We start from the raw sequence: 26,277 nt of genomic DNA, 5'->3' as shown, positions 1-26,277 counted from the left end.
TTATGGGAGAGGGGGGGAGGGGGGGGAAGAAAATTATCTTTGTTTCCAATGAATAATGTTTGGAAATAACCAAATAAAATAATGTTTTTTTAAAGAATGTAGAAATAAAACCATAAAGTAGAAAATGAAAAGAAAATATTCTTCAAAGAAACAAAAAATTACTTACATAATTTGAGTAGTATTCAGTTCTCATGGCTGGGCTACAGCAATAAAATTCAAATGATGGCACAAATTAGTCTACAGATCTTAGACTATACAAATCAGACTCACAAAGAAATACTTTCTAGAACTAGAAAAAAACAACAAAAGTAATTTGGAGGAATTAGAATGTAAAGGGAAATAATGACAGTAGTGTGGCATGGACTTGCTCAAAGGTATAGAGAAATGTCCAGTTTGGCTATACTATAGTATATGAAAGGGAAAAGAATAAAATAAGTATGGAAAGTTATGTTAAAGATAGATTAAGGAGAGTTTTAGATGCCAGGCTATTTATAATGGAAAACCTTTAGAGATTTGGGGGACTAGATATAATCAGATCTGTATATTAGGAATGTTATTTTGTTAACTTTGTGAAGAATAAATTAGAGGGGGGAGAAATTGGTCACATCAGAAAGACAAGTTAATTTTCACAAGTTTCAGGTGATGAGGACCTGATACTAGAAAAGCAGACACATGAATGGAAAGATTGGTATAAATAAGAGAAAGATTGTAGTGGTTAAAATTGGTAAAGCTTTGCTATATGATTAGAGAGGGTGATAGTTACTTTGAGTGTTCAGTCCTGGTTAAATAGAAGGATGGTGGCACAGGAGAAAACAGATTTGGTGGGAAAGAGGAGACTAGTTTTGGATCTGTTGAATTCAATGTCTACAGACTTGAAAATTTGCTTACCAGATAGACACAAGTGACCAGAATGATTCCAAAATTAGAGTGCCTTGTAGGCAAAGAGACAATGTTAAGATGTTAACAGCTGTAGTAAGTTTGTGAGTCTTATAATAAGAGTAATTAATAACATTATGGAATATACATAATCACAAATTTAGTTCTTAAGATATGTGACTTCCTCTACAAAGTATGCTAAGATGGGACAGAAAATTGATGTCTGAAGGAAAAAATGGAAACTACTTATTCCCTGTCCAAATTCACTCATGTTCCTCATACCTGGAAGGAGTTCAACCCTCTTCTTCATAGCTGATCCAAAGCCTATTCTCCCAATCCTCAGAACCAAGCTAAAGCTTTTATCTCCTTTATGAAAACTTCCCCAACTGTTCCAGCCCTCAGTAATCTCTGTCTCTGGACACTGAGTAAGAATTTATATTGATGTCTGAATATTTCACATTTTGACTTCCTAACTACAACTTATCTCCTTAAGGTCAAGAGCAATGTCACATTTCCTCATATCTCTCTTCAGTTTGGCAACTCTTCAAAAAAATAAAATTAACTCTGAATTGCTGAACATAGCAGCATATCTACTTGGGAAAAGAGAATCCCCTACATGGATGACTTGATAGATCCAGGCAAATACATGAATGAAAAGAAATAAAGAAAATGAAACGAAGAGTCAATGACTTACCCAATGTCACATACCTAGTAAGTGGCTAACTGGGACTTGAAGGACTTCAAGGTTCTCCAATTTTCAAGCCTGGGGGATGGTGGTCATAATTTCAAGAGAAAGTAGACTCTTGACTCTACATGATGATACCCTTTTTAATGATCAGGGTGCTAAATCTCAGAATCTTATCAATAATAAGAAAAAAATAAAACTTCTCTCCAGAAGAATAAGAAAGGTAGGGTGTTGAGAAAAGGCTGAAGAGAGCCACGCTAAGCTTCTTCTAGTCTACTCCTAAAACAGATTGGAGAAGTAATATTTGGCACATAAATTAGAGAATAAATGAACAAGAAAAATGTAAAATTCAAATGGTAAAATAAAGCCTTCTGTCTGGCTTTATCTGAAGATTGTCTTTTGGGTATGCATCACTTTGGCAATAGGCTTGGGTATGTTTTTTTTAATCCTTATCTTCTGTCTTATAAACAATACTAAGTATCAGTTCCAAGATAGAAGAATGGTAAAGGCTGGGCAAAGACTTGCCCAGAGTCACATAGGTAGGAAGTGGCTGAATCCAGATTTGAACCCAGGACCTCCTGACTTCAGTCCTAGCTCTCTATCACTAGGCTACCTTAGCTGCCCCAGCAACAGGTTTTAATGAAAGGGAAAGAAGATCCTGAACTTCACTCTGCCACTAACTAAATAACTATGAGACTTTTTCACTTATCAAAAGGATGAAGAAGTTGGATGACAAAATCTCTAAGTTTCTTTTCAACTAATATTTTATGACTCTATTATATGAACAATTTTATAATGGACTACAGACATTTATCATATTACTGGAAAATGATCAGTAAAGAGATAGCTTTTTAGGGGTCTCTTACTTAGGCCCTGGAAGGCTTTAGTCTGAAAATGTAGCATTAGATGTAGCAGCCCAGTGCTGCTTTGTGTTTTGGGAAGAAAACTTCAGAAATACCTTGCCTACAGAGCAAAAGCCTTTCCTCTGTTTCCACTGCTCACAAGTGTCCATCCAGGCTCTGGGTGGCAGCAAAATTCTCTCTTGGTTGTATTATAACCTTGTAGGCTTATTTCACATTTCCTATTGAGTCATTCAAAATTCTGTTAATGTTTCTTTCCGTAGTCTGTAAACCAAAGTTCATATAGGATGATGAAATTTTCCAAAGAACAGATAACAGCATCTGGTTTTCCAATGAGTAGATAGTAAGTTCCTTGAGGGTAGATTCTCTCTATCCCCCTCTCCTCCCATTTCTCTATCTATGAATATTCCTCCTAATTGTCCAAATATTGATAAAGATTACAGCAATTATAAGTATGATCTTCTCACATAAGAATAAGTTTAGCAATTTAAATTTATTGAATCCTTTCATTTTCTCTTTCCTATTTACCTTCTCATGCTTCTCTTGAGTCTTCTGTTTGAATGTAATATTTTCTATGGAGCTCTGGTCTTCTTAATAATGAAATCTTAAAGTTCTCAATGTCATTAAACATCTGTTTTTCACTGGAAGTATTATGCTAAGTTTTGCTGGGTAAATGATTCCAGGTTGCAGTCCTAGTTCCTTTGCCTTCTGGAATGTCATATTCCAAGCTCTGCAATCTTTTAAGATAAAAACTGATGAGTTCTGTGTAGTACTGATTATGGTTCCATGATATCTGAATTGTTTCTTTCTGACTGCCTGATTTTTTTTTCTTTGTCTGGAAGCTCTGGAATTTGACTATAACATTTCTGGAATTTTTCCTTTTAGGATCTCTTTCAGGAGGTGATTGGTGGATTATTTTCATTTTTATTACATTCTCTGATTCTAGGATACCAGAGCAGTTTTCCTTAATAATTTCTCTTAGTATTATATCTAGGTTCTTTTATGCTCTTGGTTTTTAGGCAGTCCAATAATTCTTAAATTGTTTCTCCTTGATCTATTTTCTAGGTCATTTCTTTTTCTAATGAGAAATTTAACATTTTCATCTTTTTTCCCCACTCTTTTGCTCATTTGATTGTTTCTTGAAGCCTCATGGAGTCATTCTTTTCCATTTCTCTAATTCTAATTTCTAAGGAATTATTATCAACAGTGAACTTATGTATCTACTTTTCTATTTGGCCAATTCTACTTTTTAAAGAGTTGTTTTTCTCAGCAAATTTTTGGATATCTTTTCCTATTTTGTGGTTTCTTTATTAAGGTGTTGATTCTTTTTTCATGGTTTTTTGCATTATTCACCTCCCCCCCCCACAAAAATTTTTTTTTCTTCTAACTCTGATTTTTAAAGTCCTTTTTGAGTTCTTCCATTAGATCTTTTGGGGTTGGAGACCAATTCATATTTTCCTTTGGTGCTTCACATATAGCTATTTCGTCAACACCTGTCCTCTTCTATGTTTGTATCTTATCACTATAGTAACTATTGAGTCAGCTTCTTTATTTTTTGTTCATTTCTTCTCAGTTTATTTTGTGATATTTTAATGTATAGTAAAGTTGAGCCCTGTTTGTGAATTGGAGAGGATGTCATTCCATGTTTCTTGTGCCTGGGCTAGGGGCTTTGCTTTTGATTTACACTAAGCCCTCAGATCTATTGGCTTACATTAGTAGGGGATTTCCCCTGCTGGCTTGCATTGATAGGAAGCTTCACTGCTGCCCTGCATTGGTGGGAGATCTTATTGTGGGTTTGTAATGAGGCAGAACTCACTGCTGGACATCTTCAGGAGAAGAGCTTGCTGGACAGTTTTGGGGGTGAAGCCTCACAACTGGCCCATCCCCCAAGGGTGGGGGTTCTGATTGGCCCTGGGAGTGCAGCCTACAGGTGGCTTGCTGGCTGGTTGGGGGCCTGAAGCAGGTAGGGTCCCATGTGGCCACTGGGGTGTGGTCTGCCCTCACTCCCTCCTGCCTGCTCCCACCCCAGTGAGACAGACCTCTCATGCTGGTCCTCCAGGCTGCCCTGGTCAGGTGAGGTGATTCTCTCCTCCACAGCTTCTTGTGAAACTGAAGAAAAGTGCTGTTTGGAGGGGAATTTGGGAGGGTTGATGACGGCAGCTTCCTTACTGGGCCATCTTGAGAATGGAAGTCTTCCCCAATGAGCTTGTCATCTGTAAAATAGGAACTCAAGTGATTATCAAAAATTTCTCTAACAAAATTTGTTTTGTTAGTCCAAACTTGTCATTCCATAGGTGTGGAGAACTCTGAGTATAAAAATTCTCCCTCACTTCAGATCTGGAGCTCCTCATAACTCAGGATCTTTCCCAAGAGCACTTAATGGTTAAATGACTTGTGTGGAGGTCACAAGGCCAACAGATATCTGAGATAGGCCTTGTGATCAGGTACTTACTCCTAACCCTAAGTGCATCTGCACCCTACTCCGCTCATTGCTTCTTCCTCAAACAGTGGCTCCTCATTACAGAGTCAAGTTCAGATTCATTGGCTTTGCAATTAAGACTACCAGGATCAGCTTCCTCGTACTTCTTACTGCTCTGTTGTTGGAACCTTCTGTTACAGTTGCCCCTCAAACACAAACCTTGCTGTCCTGCCTTCTCTTATATTAGGACAAGAGAATGTGGTGGTTGTATATGATAGAGGAAGCCCAAATGGAAAGGGCACTGGACTCAGTCAGGAGATGTGAGTTCAAGTCCCACTTCTGGTATTAACCATGTGATGGTGGTCAAATCACTTCAGCTCTTGGGGCTTCAAAAACTGCCCCCTATAGAATTAGGGCAATTTCAATGATTCTATGGTTTCTATGGATTCCAGATCTGGACCATATCCACCTATCCTCTTTATCCCCAAATCTTTTGCTTACCTTACTTTTCTCATTAGTTGTATGAGCCAAGAGAAAGAGCACAATCCAGGAGCCAGAAAGTAGAGCTCTAGTTTTGGCTCTATTGCCAACTACCTCTGAGATTTTGGACAATTCTTGGAATCATCCAGGTCTTCATTTTTTTTCACCTATAAAACAAGAAGTTAGACCAGTAAGGTGCCTTCCAGTTCTAAGACTCTGAATGCAAATCTGAGTAATGTCCTTCATTCTGCCATCCCACCCTTTACCTTAGACCCTTCACTTGATTTTGTGACTTCATGGCTCATTGGTAGCATGCTGTAACAGGACAAGAAGCCAAGAGTCAAGAGATTTGCATCCTAACCCTGACTTGGGTACTCACTAGCTCTAGGGAGACCTTAGGCAAATGCCTTTTCCCTCTCAACTTCAAATTTTTTATCTATCATATGGGGTGGGGGGCAATAATATCTTTTCTACATATGTCACAGAGTTGTGGATGTGAAAAGTCTCTGGAAAGAGTTAAAAGTGTCACACAAACACAAGGTCTTCTAAGAGGCTATGTCCACTCCTTGCCCTCCTATCCCACAACATTTTAGGTTTTAATGATTTAAGTACTAATCACCCTAGAGTCAGCAATATTGGGAGTTGCTTACTCCTTTTACGTTTCCTGATTGAGTAGCTCTTCATGTTCGCTGGTCAATTCTCTTTGGCAGAACTCCTCCCTTCCTTTGTCTTTCTCCTCATCCTCCCAATCACAGGGACTTTTACAAAACTCAAGTCCTCCAGTAGAGAATAGCTCTGCTCCAGAAGTGGTCCAGCTGCAACATATGAAGAAAGCAGGCAGGGAGGTGAGAAACCCCTCATTTTGTGTGACAGCCATTCAGAGGAGAGTAACCAAAAGGAAGCTGTGAGTGCACCCAAATAGGTGACCTCACTAGATAAACTCCCTTTCAGGATCTAAATTCATGATCCTAAATGATTCCAGCAGTGGAGTAGGGGGCTGAATACCTATTTAAGGATTCCTTTGCAGGCCAAGGTTGAACTAAAGGACTTTTAGAGGGTTCCATCAAATGTGATATTTTGTTTTATTTTTAAATCCTTACCTTCTGTCATAGAATCAATATTGTATATTGATTCCAAGGCAGAAGAGTGGTGAGAGCTAGGCAATTAACTAAGTTAAGTGACTTACCCAGGGCCACCCAGCTAGGAAGTGTCTGAGGCCAGATTGTAATCTAGGATCTCTAGTCTCTAGGCTTTGCTCTCAATCCACTGAGCCACCCAGCTGCTCCCAACTCTGAGATTTTATAAAAGTTGCTTCTCTATAAGGCTAAACAACATGTTACAAGTTTACAGGCAACCAGCTCAATACTGTTCCAACTAACCACTCTCTTTGTCCTTACTGTGGACCAGGTCCAGGGTCTTTCCAAAGGAAGGACAGAAATGGGGCCTGTGCTTTCCAAAGGTGGTGGGAAGGGGGGGGGGAGGTGGTTTGAGGGCATAACCTCTGAAGAGGATCTGAACAGTTTGGGAGAATGCAGCTTTTCCAGAGATACAGCTTTCTCCACCAGCTGGGGAAATTGCACAATATAATATAGAAAGAGTCTGAACTTGTAGTAAGAAGACTTGTCAAATGGATCAAATCTCACTGATATCATGAATCCCTGGTGAGATCTGGGACAGGTAGTTTTCCACTGGGCTTCAGTTTCTGCATTTGTAAAGTGACAATAATAATATTTAGTCTATTTATACCATGGAAGTTGTAAGTTTTAGAGTTAGAAGGGACCTCTACAATCATCTTTTTTTTCAGTGTCCTTAAACTTCCTAAGCCTGAACACAACCCTTCTCACATGATCTTACTAGGGCAGAACCCAGAGGAACTACTATCTTGTTAGTCCTGGAAACTATATTCTCTGATGCATCTGAAGATCCTGTTAGCATTTTTGGCTATAGTAGTGTACTGTTGACTCATAGTGAGTTTATAGGCTATTAAAACCCCCTATATTTTTTCGAATAATTTACTAACCATACCTCTTCCATATTGTATTTGTGGAGTTGATTTTTTTTAATTTAAGACTTCACATTTGCCCTATCATTTCATCTTATTCAATTCCATGTCTAGCCTTATCATCCCATTGAAATTGTTCTCTTGGAAGTTACTAACGATCTTATCTGCCAAATCCAATGGCCTTTTCTCAATCTTCATTCACCTTGGCCTCTCTGCAGCCCTTGACCATGTCGATCACTCCTCCTTCATATTCTCTTCTTGCTAGGTTGTGGGGTTTGGGTTTTTTGTTGTTTTAATTTTTTTAACCCTTACTTCCCATATTAGAATCAATTCTAAGTATTGGTTCCAGGGCAGAAGAGAGGTAAGGGTTAGGCAATCAGGGTTAAGTGACTTGTTCAGGGTCAGTACCTAGGACAGATACCTAGGAAGTATCTAATACTTCATCCCTGGAATGCTTTCCCTTCTCCATTCTGACCACTGACCTCTCTTGGCTTCCTTTAAGATCCAACTAAAATCTAACCTTCCATAGGAAAACCTATCCCTGCCCCTCTTAATAATGGTGCCTTCCTGAACAGTGGTAATAGAAACACAGAAGAAAAACAACTGCTTGATCACAGAGGTCGATGGGGATATGATTGGGGATGTAGATTCTAAACTATCGATCACCCTAGTGCAAATATCAATAATATGGAAATAGGTCTTGATCACGGACACATGCAAAACCCAGTGGAATCGCACTATGGGAGGGGGTTGAGGGAGGGGATGGAAAGAACATGAACCATGAAAAAATATTCTAAATTAACTAATTAAATAAAATTTTCCAAAAATCAAAATAAATCAATAAAGTTGTTGGGAAAAAAATAATGGTGCCTTCATTCTGTTAATCATTTCCTACTTATCCTGTATATAGTTTGTTTAGTATATATTTGTTTGCATTTTTGTCTCCTCCAGTAGACTGCAAGCTATTTGAAGGCAGAGATTGTTTTTTGCCTCTATTTTTGTATCTCAGGCAGGCAGGTACCTAATATTGATTGATTGATTGATTGATTAGCCTCTCAAGATATTTTTTCATTCTGATTCTGTCATTTTCTGCAATTTTGTTAAACTTGCCATCTATACCTGTGTCTAAGCTGTTAAAAGAAATGTTAAGTAGCATAGGACCTAGTAGCATAGAACATCCCACTAGAAATACCTACCATGTTGGTGCTAAACTATAAATAGCTGTGATTTTGATCATTTAACCAGTTCTAAATCTATTAAATTCACCTAATTATATTATGGTTTAGTATATACCTCTCTATTTTTTCTATACTGCTGACATGAGATACTTTATTAATGCTTTGTTGAAATCTGAGTAAATTATATGGGTTGCATTTCCCTCAGATTACCAGTTTAATTAATAAACCTGTCCAAAAAATAAAAGAGAAATAAAATCAGTCTGAGATGTCCTTTTTTTAAAACTTTTATCTTCTGTCTTACTATTGATAATTCGAAGACATAGCTGTGGCAAGGACTAGGCAATCAGGATTAAATGACTTGCCCAGGGTCACACAGCTAAAAAGTTCTCAAAGAAGCTTTGTGAGCCCTTTGAAATCACTAATACATTTTCAAGATGTTTACCAATTAACTTTAATGATCTTCAAGGATTGAAGTCAAGTTCACTGTCATCTTTTTTTTTTTTTGCAGATTCTATTCTCTTCCTTGTTTTTTGAAAATTGAAACAACTTTCGCCCTTTTCCACCCATTAAGTACCTCTCCTATCTTCCCTGCATTTCCCATATTTTTTCAAATGTCACTGACAGTGGCTTAGAAATCATCTTTGTTGACTTCCGGTCAAGATGGCGGCTTAGAGAAAGCTAAAATTCAGATCTCCGGAAACCCTTCCCAACCGATCTCAAACTATAGGCTCCTAGGGCGCCAAAATTCAAAACAGCATAGACCCTGGGAATCCTCCTCCTGGACCTGGACCTGGATCAAAAGGTACAGCCCCCTTCAAAAGCCAGAACCCGAGAACACTCGGACATAAGGGGTAGGAGCGCAGAGTCCAAGGCTCCAGGAAGCTGCGGCCCCTCCCCCCTCAGAGAGCAGGGTCGTCTGAAACAACAGTAACCCTCCGGGCGGCAAGACAGCCTCAGGGCCAGCTATTCTGAAGGCAACTTCCAGAAAGCAACCCGACCCAGTGGAGGGGGCACCCAAACAGCAGGGAAACAGAGAGAGCCGGGGGGGGGGGGGGGGCGAATGTAAGCCCCTGGCCGGATCCTTCCATTCCAGTTCCAAAGTCACTGCCTTAAGGCATACTCAGTTCAACTCAGGGAAAGGTCATAGAACGGATAATCTGCCCAGGACTAAAGCCTCTGAACACCAGACAGAGATAAGAAAAGCTAATCCTCCCCATTCAGAGATGGCAAACTGCACAGAAGCACAGAAGCCCCAAAATCCCAAGAAAAATAAGAAGAAAGGGGCGACTTTGGACACATTCTATGGAGCCAAAATACAAACTACAGAGGAGATAGAATACGATACACAAGAAAATGCTCCAAAACCTTCCAAAGGAAATGGAAACTCTCCACAAACCCATGAAGAATTTGAATCAGAAATGACCAAAAAGATGGAAGCCTTCTGGGAGGAAAAGTGGGAAATAATGCAAAAGAAATTCACGCATCTACAAAACCGGTGTGACCAAACTGAAAAGGAAAAGCAGGCTTTAAAGGCCAGAATCAGGCAACTGGAAGACAACAACCATGTAAAAGAGCAAGAATTAATAAAGCAAAACCAAAATACCAAGAAATTAGAAGAGAACATAAAATATCTCACTGACAAGGTGACATATCTGGAAAATAGAGGGAGAAGAGATAATTTAAGAATAATTGGACTTCCAGAAAAGCCAGAAATAAACACCAAACTCGACATCATGATACAAGATATAATCAAAGAAAATTGCCCAGAGATTCTAGAACAAGGGGGTAATACAGCCACTGACAGAGCTAACAGAACACCTTCTACACTAAACCCCCAAAAGACAACTTCCAGGAATGTAATTGCCAAATTCCAAAGCTCTCAAACAAAAGAAAAAATCGTACAGGAAGCCAGAAAAAGACAATTTAGATATAAAGGAATGCCAATCAGGGTCACACAAGACCTTGAAAGTTCTACTCTGAATGATCGTAAGGCATGGAACATGATCTTCAGAAAGGCAAGAGAGCTGGGTCTTCAACCAAGAATCAGCTACCCAGAAAAACTGACTATATACTTCCAAGGGAAAGTATGGGCATTCAACAAAATAGAAGATTTCCAACTTTTTGCAAAGAAAAGACCAGAGCTCTGTGGAAAGTTTGATACCGAAAAACAAAGAGCAAGGAATACCTGAAAAGGTAAATATTAAGGAAAGGGGAAAGGAGAAAAATGTTTTCTTCTTTTATTCAAACTTTCTTCTATAAGGACTACATTTCTATCAATCTATGTATACTAACATGTGGGGAAAATGTAATGTATAAATATGGGGTAAAGAAAGACCAAATAGAATAATCTTTCTCACACAAAGATTCACATGGGAAGGGGAGGGGAAGAAAACACCTATAAGAAGGAGAGGAAGAGAGGATTTTTTACTTAAACCTTAATCTCAGGGAAATCAACTCTGAAAGGGAAAAACATCCAGATCCATTGGGATCTTGAATTCTATCTTACCCAACAAGGGTAAGTAGAAGGGAAAACCAAGGGGGGGAGGGGGAGAGGGAAAACAAAAAGAGAGGGAAAGAGAGAGGGGAGGGGGAGGGAACAAAAAGGGAGGGACTAAAAAGGGAAACATCAAGGGAGGGGACAAGGGGGACTGGTTCAAAGTAAATCATTGGATTAAAAGGTAGAGCCGAAGAAGAAAAGGTTAGAATTAGGGAAGGATATCAAAATGCCAGGGAGTCCACAAGTGACAGTCATAACTTTGAACATGAATGGGATGAACTCACCCATAAAACGTAGAAGAATAGCAGAATGGATTAGAATCCAAAACCCTACCATATGTTGTCTTCAAGAAACACACATGAGGCAGGTTGACATCCACAAGGTCAGAATTAAAGGATGGAGTAAGACCTGGGCCTCAACTGACAGAAAGAAGGCAGGAGTGGTAATCATGATATCTGATAAAGCCAAAGCAAAAATAGACCTGATCAAAAGGGACAGGGAAGGTAATTATATTTTGTTAAAAGGGACTTTAGACAATGAGGAAATATCATTAATCAACATGTATGCACCAAATAATATAGCACCCAAATTTCTAATGGAGAAACTAGGAGAATTGAAGGAAGAAATAGACAGCAAAACCATATTAGTGGGAGACTTAAACCAACCATTATCAAATTTAGATAAATCAAATCAAAAAATAAATAAGAAAGAGGTAAAAGAAGTGAATGAAATCTTAGAAAAATTAGAATTAATAGACATATGGAGAAAAATAAATAGGGATAAAAAGGAATACACCTTCTTCTCAGCACCACATGGCACATTAACAAAGATTGACCATACATTAAGTCACAGAAACATAGCACACAAATGCAGAAAAGCAGAAATAATGAATGCAGCCTTCTCAGATCACAAGGCAATAAAAATAATGATTAGTAATGGTACATAGAAAACTTAATCAAAAACCAATTGGAAATTAAACAATATGATACTTCAAAATCATTTAGTTAAAGAAGAAATAATAGAAACAATTAATAATTTCATCGAGGAAAATGACAATGGCGAGACATCCTTTCAAACCTTTTGGGATGCAGCAAAAACAGTAATCAGAGGTAAATTCATATCCCTGAATGCTTATATTAACAAACTAGGGAGAGCAGAGATCAATCAATCAATTGGAAATGCAAATGAAAAAACTCAAAAGCAATCAAATTAAAAACCCCCAGCAGAAAACCAAACTAGAAATCCTAAAAATTAAGGGATAAATTAATAAAATTGAAAGTGATAGAACTATTGATTTAATAAATAAGACAAGAAGCAGGTACTTTGAAAAAACAAACAAAATAGACAAAGTACTGGTCAATCTAATTAAAAAAAGGAAGGAAGAAAAGCAAATTAACAGCATCAAAGATGAAAAGGGGGACAGCACCTCCGATGAAGAGGAAATTAAGGCAATCATTAAAAATTACTTTGCCCAATTATATGGCAATAAATACACCAATTTAGGTGATATGGATGAATACATACAAAAATACAAACTGCCTAGACTAACAGAAGAAGAAATAGAATTCTTAAATAATCCCATAACAGAAAATGAAATCCAACAAGCCATCAAAGAACTTCCTAAGAAAAAATCCCCAGGGCCTGATGGATTCACCAGTGAATTCTATCAAACATTCAGAGAACAGTTAATCCCAATACTATACAAACTATTTGACATAATAAGCAAAGAGGGAGTTCTACCAAACTCCTATAATGACACAAACATGGTACTGATTCCAAAACCAGGCAGGTCAAAAACAGAGAAAGAAAACTATAGACCAATCTCCCTAATGAATATAGATGCAAAAATCTTAAATAGGATACTAGCAAAAAGACTCCAGCAAGTGATCAGAAGGATCATCCACCATGATCAAATATGATTTATACCAAGGATGCAGGGCTGATTCAATATTAGGAAAACCATCCACATAATTGACCACATCAATAAGCAAACCAACAAGAACCACATGATTATCTTAATAGACGCAGAAAAAGCATTTGATAAAATACAACACCCATTCCTATTAAAAACACAGGGTTTTTAATAGGTTTAATAGGTTTTTAAAACACATTATTAAAAAACACATTCCTATTAAAAACACAGGTTTTAAAAAACAGGGTCATTCCTAAAAATAATAAACAGTATATATCTAAAACCATCAGCTCATATCATCTGCAATGGGGATAAACTAGACGCATTCGCAATAAGATCAAGAGTGAAACAAGGATGCCCATTATCACCTCTACTATTTGACATTGTACTAGAAACACTAGCAGTAGCAATTAGAGAACAAAAAGAAATTGAAGGCATCAAAATAGGCAAGGAGACCAAGTTATCACTCTTTGCAGATGACATGATGATCTACTTAAAGAATCCTAGAGATTCAACCAAAAAGCTAATTGAAATAATCAACAACTTTAGCAAAGTTGCAGGATACAAAATAAACCCACATAAATCATCAGCTTTTCTATATATCTCCAACACAGCTCAGCAGCAAAAACTAGAAAGAGAAATCCCATTCAAAATCACCTTAGACAAAATAAAATACCTAGGAATCTATCTCCCAAGACAAACACAGGAACTATATGAACACAACTACAAAACATTCTCCACACAACTAAAACTAGACTTGAGCAATTGGAAAAACATTAACTGCTCATGGATAGGATGAGCCAATATAATAAAAATGACCATCCTACCCAAACTTATTTATCTATTTAATGTCATACCCATTGAACTACCAAAATACTTCTTCACTGATCTAGAAAAAACCATAACAAAATTCATTTGGAACAACAAAAGATCAAGGATATCCAGGGAAATAATGAAAAAAAACACATATGATGGGGGCCTTGCAGTCCCAGACCTTAAACTATATTACAAAGCAGCAGTGATCAAAACAATTTGGTACTGGCTAAGAAACAGAAAGGAAGATCAGTGGAATAGACTGGGGAAAAGCGACCTCAGCAAGACAGTATATGATAAACCCAAAGATCCCAGCTTTTGGGACAAAAATCCACTATTCGATAAAAACTGCTGGGAAAATTGGAAGACAGTGTGGGAGAGACTAGGAATAGATCAACACCTCACACCCTACACCAAGATAAATTCAAAATGGGTGAGTGACTTAAACATAAAGAAGGAAACCATAAGTAAATTGGGTAAACACAGAATAGTGTACATGTCAGACCTTTGGGAGGGGAAAGACTTTAAAACCAAGCAAGACATAGAAAGAATCATAAAATGTAAAATAAATAATTTTGACTACATCAAATTAAAAAGCTTTTGCACAAACAAAACCAATGTAACTAAAATCAGAAGGGAAACAACAAACTGGGAAAAAATCTTCATAGAAACCTCTGACAAAGGTTTAATTACTCAAATTTATAAAGAGCTAAATCAACTGTACAAAAAATCAAGCCATTCTCCAATTGATAAATGGGCAAGGGACATGGATAGGCAGTTCTCAGATAAAGAAATCAAAACTATTAATAAGCACATGAAGAAATGTTCTAAATCTCTTATAATCAGAGAGATGCAAATCAAAACAGCTCTGAGGTATCATCTCACACCTAGCAGATTGGCTAACATGACAGCTATGGAAAGTAATGAATGCTGGAGGAGATGTGGCAAAGTAGGGACATTAATTCATTGCTGGTGGAGTTGTGAACTGATCCAACCATTCTGGAGGGCAATTTGGAACTATGCCCAAAGGGCGACAAAAGAATGTCTACCCTTTGATCCAGCCATAGCACTGCTGGGTCTGTACCCCAAAGAGATAATGGACAAAAAGACTTGTACAAAAATATTCATAGCTGCGCTCTTTGTGGTGGCCAAAAATTGGAAAACGAGGGGATGCCCATCAATTGGGGAATGGCTGAGCAAACTGTGGTATATGTTGGTGATGGAATACTACTGTGCTAAAAGGAATAATAAAGTGGAGGAATTCCATGGAGAATGGAACAACCTCCAGGAATGGATGCAGAGCAAAAGGAGCAGAACCAGGAGAACATTGTACACAGAGACTAATACACTGTGGTATAATCCAACGTAATGGACTTCTCCATTAGTGGTGGTGTAATGTCCCTGAACAATCTGCAGGGATCTAGGATAAAAAGCACTATTCATAAGCAGAGGACAAACTGTGGGAGTGGAAACACCGAGGAAAAGCAACTGCCTGAATAAAGCGGTTGAGGGGACATGACTCTAAATGAACACTCTAATGCAAATATTATCAACATAGCAATGGGTTCAAATCAAGAAAACATGTAAAGCCCAGTGGATTTACGTGTCAGCTATGGGGCGGGGGGGAGGAAAAGAAAATGATCTATGTCTTTAATGAATAATGCTTGGAAATGATCAAATAAAATATATTTTTTTAAAAAGTGCTTAGTACAGTGCCTGGCTATTAGTACACACTATATAAATGCTTATTCCTTCCCCTATGTAAAATGAATTGTAAAACTTTGTGTTGTATAAATGCTGGTAATTTTTATATGGCATACTGATTTTTAGTGTTACATTTTTGTTTTTGTATCCCCTGCACCTAGTAGATTGACTTGCATCTGGTAGATGCTTAATAAACACTGCATTGTATTGAAAAAAAAAAAGAAATCATCTTTGTTAGTTCTTTCCGTGTATGATGATGTTTTTCTTTTGGGTCAGGTGATTTGAATTCATTAAGGGTGTCTATGTTCTTTGTTACTATCTCCTCTGTATTTATTTTGGGTATCAAATTCATGTTAGCCATGTGTTGTCCTATCCCTTCTGCTATAAAGGCCTTTCTTCTTGGAAGACAGAAGGAAAATCAGAACTGCAATAGTTCTGCTCCATTTCTGCCTTCAGTTAACATCACCTTAATGTCCCTAAGGAGCTCTTCTATTCCTTCTTTATGTAATAGGGGGCTGACAAATGGTCCCATTTCCTGATGGTTCTCAGAATATCTGATCCTCCACTCGGAAGTAGTTTTGAGGCCTTCTTTGAGGAGAATTGGGATGATACATAATGGAAGAACCTTGGAGAAATTTTAGAGCATACTTAAACTCTTTAGTTTGCTTCAGTCCATTGAGCAGATGCCCAAAAAACAGCCTCTCTGACTAACTGAACAGAACTTTAGAATCTTCTTTTGATTTAACCTTTTCTCTTTTTATGACTTCTTGACAAGAGTCTGGTGAAGGACAATGATGAAAGAGGAGAAATGGCAGGCCCTTTCCCCATCCAAGACCAACATGTGCCATGAATATATGGATGGGCCTTTTCTTTGTTCACTTGTTTTATATCAGGTGAAAGAAGTTGGAGTCTTCTGAGTTTTATAAAGTCAAGAGAGGGATCCAAATGGGAGTTCAGAGGTACAGGAGTTATGACCGACATGTTTTACAGCCAACCTAGCATCACCGCCCTTTGGAGCACTAGAAGCCCAGCAGCAGCTGTGATGAGGCCTCATTTGGACCAAAGCTATGTAGAAACTGTGTAAAGAGTGTGTCCATTCTCTCCAGAGTCTTAGGTGATATAGAGAAGAGTGTACCTCAGAGGTATTAGGAAAGAAATGTTTATACCACTGTTTTTGCCCTATATTTGAAGTAAATATACCATTGTAAAAATCTAGAGATTTTAATTGGTTAAATAAAACTGAGATGCTAGTTATTGGTGGCTAATAGTGGGGAGAATTACCCAGAATATGGGCCCAAGCAAAAAAAAAGAAAGCATTAGAGAAGAAATATTCCAACCCCTCAAAAGTATTCCTAGAATCCATAGGGAGAGATTTAGTGGCCTGATTCTGAGATAATGGACCCTAAAATACATTTGCCCCACCTCTTTACACAATATAGCTAAACTTCAGAAATGTTTAAAAAAATGTTAAAAAAAATACATATTATTACCTAAGAAATGATGGTTCTGGAAAAGCTACAGATTGTAGTTTTTATCTTTTTCTTCAGTCAAAAAAACTAGGGGAAAAAAACAAAATGTCTTTGTTGATCCCCTTTGCTCTCCTTTACCACCCCAAGGACTTGGAAGATGAATTTACTTCCTGATTGCCTACCCTTCACGTTAAATTTCAGCTACTTTAGCTTACACTTATTTCCTGCTACCAACACAGCCACCAGCCTGTTTTACTTGGCTTCTGCTTTGGCAAAAGAGGCAAACTGGGCTTGCATCCTGACTCAAACACTTATTGGCTTGGTAATCCTGGACAAGCAAGATACTTAAGCCTTTAGTACCTCAGTTTCCTCATCTGTAAAAATCAAAATAATAATACTTATGGAATAGAGTTGTTGGAAGGGAAGCATTCTGTAGGCCTTAAAGTGCAAAAGAAATGTAGGTTGTTTCTATTATATTAGCAACAACATTTTTCCACTTGGTCTCCCAATTCACTTCTTGTACAGTGACCATATTGGCTTTCATCTCTGCAATGCTAAGCTCTCACCTACTCTCTGTTTTTGCTGGCCTTAAACATGACTCTCCCTTCTCTCTCCCTAGTCTTTGAATGCTTTAGACCCTCAAGTTGCATGCTGAATTAAGAGTGCCCTCCCTCAGGACAGAGATTCTTATTTGTCCTTCAGTATCCCACAAAGAGCCAATAGCCATATTTCATGGTCCAGGATAATATCTCCTTCGATAGAGGCAACACTGATGATTCCCTCATTTTTACAGTATAATAACAAAGATATAATGTTCCCAAATGGATTATGATTTCATTAATTCAGCTGCTTCCTGCACTGTTGCAGATCCCCATAATAATTTCCATTATTTTTCATCCTATATGATTCTTGTGTATATTCCATTAATACTTTATGAAAAATCTACCCAAAGTGCTAAAGCCCTCCCTCTGGTTATTGGAATATATTAAGCAGATCAATCTAGCATCCAGATTGTCCATCCCTTGCCACTCACGCTCACTAGATGAGCAACCTACTCTCTTTTCAGTTATCTAGGCTCCTGACAAGGTCTCATTTCTTCTAAATCAACACTGGCAACATGCTGGTGATTTGCTCTCGGTTTACTTGCACCCACCGTATATCTTTCCATTGCCCTGAATCACCAACAATTCTTAACTCCTCTGAGATAATACTATTTAATGATTCAGTCACACAGCATCTCTGATTCCTAGCAGTGAGCAAGCTTAGGGCCATTCAAAGGCACTGAGCAATCTCCCAAATGCAATCTAGCCTGCTCTCCTCCTGCTTGCTCAACACTAAGCTCACTGTTTGGCTGTAGTTCATGTTCAAGTTATGTATTCATCTACTGGTCAATCAATTAGAAAATCCTCATTATGTTTCAACTGAGTGCTAGACACTAGGGATAAAAATACATGTTCCTGGTAGGCTGTCACTACAATACCGCAATCTGGGAAACACCTCCTTTTCACCCACTTCTGTTCTTTGAGTGTAGATGATTAAACTAAAACCATTCAAAGAATTTTGCGTGTTTCACTGAGTAGGCTTTATAATGTCTTAGAATTCTATTCAGTGAGCACAACACAATGCCATCTCTCAGGAGGATCATCTGCAGAACCTTGACAGCCGTAAGGAATTCTCCTTCTGTCTAGATTCTGCGTGGGACACCCTATATAATAATGGTTGGTGGTCGACCTTTGGACTCCAAGAGGACCAGAATGACATCACTCTGCTGGGGTCAATGAATAGTGTCTGACTGTGGCTGATCAGACCAATGAGAGCTTGGAAAGCTATGCCGAAGGTCAGGCACAAATAGCCTGTGTATAATATTATATACATACATGCAATATAACTATATGCATGTTATATATGACAATGTAATAATGATATATAATAAAATTATGTCACTTCAAATTTATAAAGCACTTTGCATGCTGAACATCTTAGGTCGTCATATGCCTAATACTTGACATCAAAGTTCTGTTGGTCATTGAACGCTGTACTTGTATCTCTGTTATAAAGATTTATGTTTAATGAATGTTCAGAAAGCACCTCTAACAAAAGCTAATATTTTGTTCTGCTGAATCATGTGCTTAAAAAAATCAACAAAAGTGCATCAGTCAATATTTTATATTCTTGGGGATAGCTGGATAGCTTAGTAGATAGAGAACTAGGCTTAGAGATGGAAGGTCCTTGGTTCAAATCTGAACTCAGATACTTCCTAGCTATATGACCCTGGACAAGTCACTTAACCCCCATTGCCTCACCCTTGCCACTCTTCTGTCTGAAACCCAATATACAGTATTGATTCTAAGATGGAAGAGTTTAAAACAAATTTCTTTTTTATATTTTCTATACCTTACACTTACTGGAAAGGTGTGGTTTGCTGAAAACAAAACAAAACTTCAAAAGCCTCATTCTTCCCTTTGCATGTATTTGCTAAATGAATTACAACAAATGTAATTTCTAAGTCACAAGCAGATGTTGTGACAAGGGCCCCTAGCCTCGCCTCACCTTCCTTACCCATTGATCCTGTGCTGACCTTGTTCTCCTGGATATTGGATGGATAGAGTTATCGACCAGGAGAGAGTTAGAACAGATACATACACACACACATATACGGTGGACAGTGAGTCCCTAGCCCCCTTTCTCTAGACCAGGTGAGCCCAGCAGGCATGTTCAGGTATAGTTTGAGACAGATAAAGAGGTACATCCCTAAGGAAACTGGGGCTTTACTTCTACGGCTTCCCCAAACCATCCTGGCATCTTGAAATATTCCACCATGTTGGATGCTCCAGCTCTAAATTTGGCTGCCCATTCATGGGTCCTCAGAAGCCTTCTAGTCTTCTCAATTCTTCTTAATTTTTAGTTGTTGTTTTAAGGACCCAGGGTTTTATTATAGGTAAGAAAAAACTGCTCAACCAAAGCAGAGTAATAGTTACTGGGCAGTTTAGTCTTAGGGAGATGAAGTAACTTGGCCAGGACCACAAATCCTCCATCAGGAACAGTTTTGAGACCCAGGATTTCCTTAGTTTGAAACCTACTTTCTATCATCTTCTTAATTTTACTTTATCAATAATCCTTTAACAAAAAAAATAATGATCTTTTAACTTTATTCAACTTAAAAATCTCTCTTCTCATCAAGAGGGAGATGATGAGATTCTGGTCCAAAGGCCTAAAACTTATCAAGCAGGTTTTTGGCTTCTTTGTTTTTTGTTGCTTTATAATTGAATCCAAAAACAGTCTCTTAATTTCCCATCCCACTTTCCCCAGTCTGGCCTCCTTTCTTTGCCTAAGGTCTAAAGCAAGAAACCTAATTCTAGCTCTATGTCTCTCCTATTCACTCCATCATCTCTATGCATACAGCTTTCAACTTGTACCTAAATCATTCTAATGCTCTCTTTTTTGTTGTTGTTTGAAGCCTTACCTTCTGTTTTAGAATTGATATCAAGTGTTAGGTTCAAGGCAGAAGAGCAGTAAGGGTAAGGTAGTTGGGGTTAAGTGACTTGCCTAGGGTCCAGGAAGTGTCTGAGGACAGATTTGAACCCAGAATCTCCCCTCTCTAGGCTGGCTCTATCCACTGAGCTACCTAGCTTCCTCTACCCCTAACAGTTTCTTAATTAATTTTCTGGCTTCTAGTCTCTCTAACTATCCCCTATATCACTTCTAAGTCATATTACTAAGGCACAAGACTGGCCTTGCCAACTCCATAAACCAAAATTCTCACTGGCTTCCTATTTCTTTCAGGATAAAATACAAGTTCCATAGCTTAATATTCACACTCCTTTATAATCTAACTGAATTTCACATCCTATAATTCTATGAATACTCACAGCTATGAGATCATGATCCCTCTTTAAGTATTATCTGTGCTCTTGTGTCATTTACCAGAAGTGTAGGGTTGGCATCACTTCATTTGTTTTCCTCCAGGATGCTTGGTGAAGGGCTCTGTATATGGAGCATCTGTTGGCCAATAAACATTGGTTGAGTTGAAGAGATAGAAAGCTATCTCTGTCTTCTCAAGGTAGAGCAGGAACATGCTGGCCTCGGATCTTCAGATCCCCCTGAATGGTCTTTGTGAGAACTGCTTGTTCTATGGGTTAGCTGGCTGCACAGGCCAATGCCAATGGAACTTTCAGCCAATGGCAGTTAAACTGATTGTTTAACTGACAAACCCCACAACCCAAGGGCAAAGATACCAAGGCCCTGTTCCCAAGTTCTATCTCTTTCTGGAGGTCATTCATCCCCCACTAGGTTCAGAACTCCGGTCTGGTTCTCATATACTGTCTTCAAATTCTAACTCTATGCTTGCTTCTTTGTTCTGGATCCCAACCATGATTCCTTTTTTCATTTCATTTTCCTTTTTTTTTTAAATAAGCATTTAAAAAAAAAAAGTAATCTCCCCCCCCCCACTACCTCCCCTCTCCATTGAGCAAATAAAAAACAAAACAAAACAAAAAACAAGATGAAAAATAAAACTCCATACATAGTTGCTAAATCTGGGGGGAAAAAAATTAAGTTCATCACCTCTTTCCCAGGAGATGGCTGTCTTTTCTTCTTAATTCTTGTTGACTTATTTATCATTGCATTGATAATTCTAAAGTCTTTCAAAGTTGTTTTTCTCTAAAATGTTATCATTATGTAATTGGTCTCTTTTGGCTCACATAGTTCTGCATTAGTTCATAAAAGTCTACCCATTTTCCTCTGAAATTGTCCATTCCATCATTTCTTATGGCACAATAATTTCCGATTTCATTCACATGCCATAATTTACTTAGCTGCTCTCTCACAGGATGACCCTTTAGTTTCCAATTTTTAACTGCTGTGAAAAGCACTTCTGTCAGTACTTTTAGGGCAGCTAAATGGCATACTGGATAAAGTGTCAGGCCTAGAGTCAGGAAGACCTGAATTCAAATCTGACCTCAGATGCTTACTGTTGGGTGACCCTAAGCAAGACACTTAACTCTGTTTGCCTCAGTTTCCTCATCTGGAAAATGAATTAGAGAAAGAAATGGTGAACTACTTCTGTATCTTTACCAAGAAAACCCCAAATGAGGTCATGAAGAGTCAAACACAACTGAAAAATGATGGAACAAAAGTCAATACTTTTCTATGGAGAGAGCCTTTTCTTCTATTCTTCTATGGAGAAACCCAGTAGCAATATGGCATAGTCAAAGGGCATGCACAATTGGGTAACTAGTTTAAGTATTAAGATCTTATTTACAAGATAGAAAGATACTGGATTGGCTTCTTCTTTTCTTATTATTGCAATCAATTTATATAATATTAGACAATTCTTACCTAATGAATAAAGTATCAGGATTAATGGATAGAGTACCTGGATTCAATGGATTGAACCCAGGAAGATCTGAATTCAAATCTGGCCTCCGACATTTACTAGTTGTGTGACCCCGGGCAAGTCACATACTCTGCCTCAGTTTCCTCATCTGGAAAATGAGCTTGAGGAGGAAATGGCAAACCATTCCAGTATCTTTGCCCAAAAAATCCCAAGTGGGCCGACACATGAAAATGACTCAACAGCAACAACAAAAATATTTAATACAATTCACTTATAAATCCATCTGATCCTGGAGCTTTTTCTTTGGTAATTCATATATGACTTTCATTTATGGCAGTTAGGTGGCAAAGTACATAGAGCACTAAGCATGAGACCTCTGCCTCAGACACTTAAAAGCTGTGTGACAAAAATAGCCATGTGGGCAAGTCATTTAACCTCTTATTACTATTATTACATATAACAATACTATTATTACATATAACTACTTTAATCAATTCCCTTTTTTTTTTAACTCTCACCTTCTGTCTTAGAAACAATACTGTGCAGTGATCCTAAGGAAGAAGAGCAGTAAGGTCTAGGCAACGGGGGATAAGTTACTTGCCCAGGGTCATACAGCTAGGAAGTGATTGAGGCCAGATTTAAAGCCAGGACCTCCTCTCTCTAGGTCTGACTCTCAACTCACTGAACCATCTAGCTGACCTCTCAACTCTTTAAAATTATAAATTGCAGAGAAGGTACACTGATAAAGGAAGATCTTCACTAGGAAGTTCCCTACATGCATGAAATCCCAGATTTGATTTAAAGAATACCCTGAAATAAACACTAAATGTATAAATTAATTTAGATAATATCACATTTTATTATCAAAACATACATATGTGCACACACACAAAGAATGTGACCTAAAAAAGTGTTCATGCTTTTGGAAGATTTAGTTGTCAAACATTTACCAAGCACATCCCTCATTTGATCCCAGGTCATCTGACTTCATTATTCTTTCAACCTCATGTAAAACAGCTCAAGTGGCTCAGGTCTGGTAGTGTTCTTTAGCTGAAATGCAACCCTGGGAGCCCTGGCCAGAATACCAAGGCCATTGCCTATACTTGCTTCCAACCTGAAGACACAAGCATTTCGAGTGGAAAAAGAGCAGTCTCTCTTGCTTCCGTTGTTGGTGCCAGCTTGGATCTAGGTAGATAAGAAAAGGATAAAGATATTTCCCTCTTTTGTGCTGGGCAATCGCAATTTTCTAGCATCTTCCTCTGGTCCAACCCCAAACTAGAGCTAGAATTCTACAACTGTGATACAGGGGAAAAGATCCTCAGCTGGAGACTAAGTGGCATGGGGACCCATGGAAATGGAATATAGATGGCATCACAGTTGCCCTCCACTAAGCCCCATAAAGTCAGCAGCACCTTCTATTCTATCCATCTTATGAGGAGGTGCAGCAGAAGTGATAAAATGCAATGATGAGACTTTAAAAAAAGCCCAGTGGAATGAGTATCCCTTGCTCATTTTACTTTAGTATTCTGTTAAAAAAAAAAAAGTTCCCATATTTAATTCATCAAATAAACACTAAACATCTACTTTGTGTAGTAAAGTACTCGAGTTTAACCTCTTCTTCATATCTGCTGCCATATCTACAGATCTATAGATCAGAAGATTGAGAGGTAGAAGAGATCTCAGAGATTATCTAAGATTAACCAAGATTAACTGGCTCATTTTATTGATGAGGAAACTGAGGAAAGACAGGGGAGTTGATTGGTATAAGGCAATTCAACAAGCATCTACTGTGAGACCTTTAAGTGCCAGGTTTTGCCCTAGGCAGTGCTAAGAATACAAAGACAAAAATAAAATAAGCTCTGCTCTTAGGGAACACATTTTACTTAGGGTGAAGGGAAGGGAACAAGTACAGAGAGAAGTGAATACAAATATATGCAAAATAAATGCAAAGTAATTTTTCAGGGAGAGAACAACCAACTGGAAGGGAATGAAGAAAGACCTTCTATAGGAGATAACATTTGAGATAAGCCTTTGACTGGAGCTAGAGATTTCAAGAGGCAGAAGGAAGAGGGAAGAGCATCTCAGACCAGGAGGACAAAGGCAAGGCATGGGGGAAGGAATGTCCTATCCAAGGAACATGGAGAAGTCAATATGGAGAATTAGAAGTGTGGGAATTGTAATAAGCCAGGAAACAGAGGATGAAGTCAGACTATGAGACTCCAAAATAAAGGAATTTATATCTTATCCTAAGGACAATGGGGAACCACAGAAGTTTTTTGAGCAAGGAAGTCATAGTAAGACTCATGCTTTTGGATTATCAATTTGGTAGCTATGTGAAAGAAGGATTGGAGAGGACAGAGAATGGATGAAAAGAGACTAATCATGAGACTTTTGCAGGAGTCCAGGTGAGAAGTGAGGCGGGTCTGAATTAAGGTGGTAGTTGAGAAGGAAAAGAAGAGGAGAAATGTAAGACAACTGATAAGCTTTGGCAACTGATTATATATATATAGTGGAGGAGTAAGAATAAAGAATAACACCTCAAAATTTATGAATCTGGTGACTAGAAGAATGGAGGATGATACTGGAAGAACAGGGAATTCAGGAGTCTTGTTTTAGACTGAATGGCACATCCAGGTAAGAGATAAGGAGGGATAACTGGATATTTAGATTTTGGGGAGTCACCTGTACATAGAGATGATAAACTCATGGGATTTAATGAGCTCATCAAAATAGAGAATGTAGGGACAGAAGGTAATGAAGGGGTGGAGCTTATCCAGCAAAGATAACTGGTCAGAGAGATAAAAGGTAAATCAAGAGAGACCATCACTAAGAAGGAAAGACTGTACTGGAGGAGGAGGTGGTCAACAAAATCAAATGCTGCTGAGAGTTCAAAGATAATCAGGACTAAGAAGAGGCCATTGGATTTGGCAATTAAGATCACTAATGGCCTTGAAGAAAGCAATTTCATTTGAATGGTGGGGGGTCAGAAGCCAGCACATAAACAGCATGGAGAGGTGTGTGGGAGCTAAGGAAGCTGAAGCAAAAAGTGTAAATAGCTTTTTCTAGGAATTTTAATGTGAAGAGGAAATGAGATATGCCATAATGAACTAAAAGGATAGACTTTTTTAAAGCATGGAGGACACACCTCTATTAGAAAGTTGCCCTCGAAAAAATGGGTCTTGGCAATGACTAACAACAACTACTCATATTTATAAAGCACTTCAATGTTTCAAAAATGCTTTCCTTGACACATTGTGTGTCAGCTACAGGGTCAGGGGTGGGGGTGGGGTGGAGAGGTGAGGGAAAGAACATGATTCATGTAACCAGGGAAAAATATTCTAAATTGACTAATTAAATAAAAATTTAAAAATAATGCTTTCCTTATAACACCTCTATTAATGCAAATACCATTACCTTCATTTTACAAATGAGGAAACTGAGGTTCAGAAAGGTTCATTGTCTTGCCTAGGGTCACAAGCTAGTAAATACTGGTGCCAGGAATTAAATCTCACCTACTCTGTTTCCAGGTCTATTTCTATTTCATCCTGTACCTTCATAGATCACCTAATCCCTGAAGTCTTCAGGGGGCTTTTGGGCTAGATGTTTCTGAGCAATAGGATGAAATAGGCAGAGACCATTTGTCAACCAGGGCCAGGTGGTAGAATGTATATTTACCATCTGACTAGGGGCTTTGACTTCAGACTCAATGGAAGTCAAAGCAATTGGCCATTAATTAATTCAGCATTTATTTCTTGTATGATTCTACTATATAAGAAGGATGAAGTTAAGTTAATGGTGGGATCCCTGAGAAGAGCAGACAAAATTCCTGAAGTCAGAATTTAGAGTTAGGATTTAAGTTAGGCCAAAGAAGAGGGTAGGATTACTCCTCCTGGGTATGTTTTCTCTTTACATTCAGTTAACAATTTCTGGATGAATCCTTGACGTGGGACTCTGGCCAGAGGCACAAACTCCACTCTGACTGGTGGCTCCCAGAAGAATGGGGGACAGTGATGGTTTGAAGCCATATCCTGGGCAACTTCAGCCAAA

General features: G+C 38.2%; 1 long non-coding RNA gene across 1 annotated transcript; it reads right to left on the bottom strand.

Moving 5' to 3' along the window:
- On the bottom strand, nucleotides 1–21,082 carry LOC103100551 (uncharacterized). Its single transcript, XR_461758.3, has 4 exons — nucleotides 20,765–21,082; nucleotides 5,971–6,135; nucleotides 5,342–5,487; nucleotides 1–4,634 (listed from the first exon to the last, which is right to left on the bottom strand). It is a non-coding gene; the product is annotated as an uncharacterized LOC103100551 (long non-coding RNA).
- Nucleotides 21,083–26,277: the final 5,195 nt, after the last annotated feature.

The sequence above is a fragment of the Monodelphis domestica genome, chromosome 2 (genome assembly GCF_027887165.1).
Source record: "Monodelphis domestica isolate mMonDom1 chromosome 2, mMonDom1.pri, whole genome shotgun sequence".
Taxonomy (NCBI): Eukaryota; Metazoa; Chordata; class Mammalia; order Didelphimorphia; family Didelphidae; genus Monodelphis; species Monodelphis domestica.
This window is presented reverse-complemented; position numbering and strand designations above follow the sequence as displayed.